The 1243-nt window shown below is 33.1% G+C and overlaps 1 protein-coding gene across 1 annotated transcript in view; it reads right to left on the bottom strand.

The window, feature by feature from the left end:
* Nucleotides 1-1243, bottom strand: part of LOC106868175 (uncharacterized) — a 339834-nt gene that overhangs the window by 246944 nt on the left and 91647 nt on the right. The gene's annotated exons all lie outside the window — the stretch shown is intronic.

Genomic DNA, 1243 nt, shown 5'->3' with positions numbered 1-1243 from the left:
TATATATATATATATATATATGTATGTATATATATGTATGTATATGTATGTATATGTATGTATGTATATATTTTTATTCTTAGTTTTCATATACATATTTTTTATCTCTTAATCGAAATTTTCCACGGCCAATCTTTCTCTTTCTTGTCCCTCACATTTTTATATTCCCCTTTTTCTTTAACATTCTCAAAGAAAATATAAATAAATAAAATAAATCAAGGTTACGAAAGAAGAATAACATCTGACCTTTACAATCTATGCCATGTTTTCCCTGAAGCCAACGAAAGACTGAAAACATTATTATTTCAATTAGAAATATGGCCTAGCAAAGGTGAGTTGTCGACCGAGGAAAACAAAGACAGTGCAGATGTCTAAACAAACTGTCGCGGCAATAATTCAGTGTGGATTCTAATTATCTCATACATATTTATATCTCAATTAACACCCATATTTGATGCTTCATAGATATGCATATATCTGAAGAGAAATACATCACCATACATATCCGCACAAACATATATGCATGCATATAACAATAGTAATATGCACATTGGTGCATAGATGCATGAATACTTGCAAGTGCATATACAAATGTGCCCACATTCAATTATGTAGTCATTTATATTCACAAGAAATTTTATGCATAAATTACACTCGCACATACATGCATACACATACAAATACATATTCTCTCTCTTTTATTCTCTCACGATCTCTCTGTGCGAGCACACACGCGCGCGCACACACGCGCGCGCACACACGCACACACACACGTATACACACACACACACACACACACACACAAAGAGGAATGGAAGGAAAAATAATATCTATTGTCTGTATACATCGGGAAACAAATCAAAACTGGCATAAACAGACGCAGACATCCGTACAGGCACATATGTTTACCTAAGGGTTTCAGGCCACAACTAGAGTTATACACGTATATTTGACATGGCATAAAAACAAGGATAAATGCAATAGAAATATGCAGCGTGTGTAAAATTTGCAGACATATTTCTGAATAACAAAACATACATAAGTTCATTCTCGCCAGAACATTATTATTATATTTTTTTTCGGTTAAAATAATCTCAAATAGCATATTTTTACTTTAAACTAATCGGCTTATGTACTTCTATTGTATCGTCACGCATATAAGTCCATGAAGAGAAGATAATTCTGAATGTGTTTGTGTGTGTGTGTGAGTGTGTGGGTGGGTGTACGTGTACGTATATATATA

Source organism: Octopus bimaculoides, chromosome 6 (assembly GCF_001194135.2).
Source record: "Octopus bimaculoides isolate UCB-OBI-ISO-001 chromosome 6, ASM119413v2, whole genome shotgun sequence".
Classification (NCBI taxonomy): Eukaryota; Metazoa; Mollusca; class Cephalopoda; order Octopoda; family Octopodidae; genus Octopus; species Octopus bimaculoides.
This window is presented reverse-complemented; position numbering and strand designations above follow the sequence as displayed.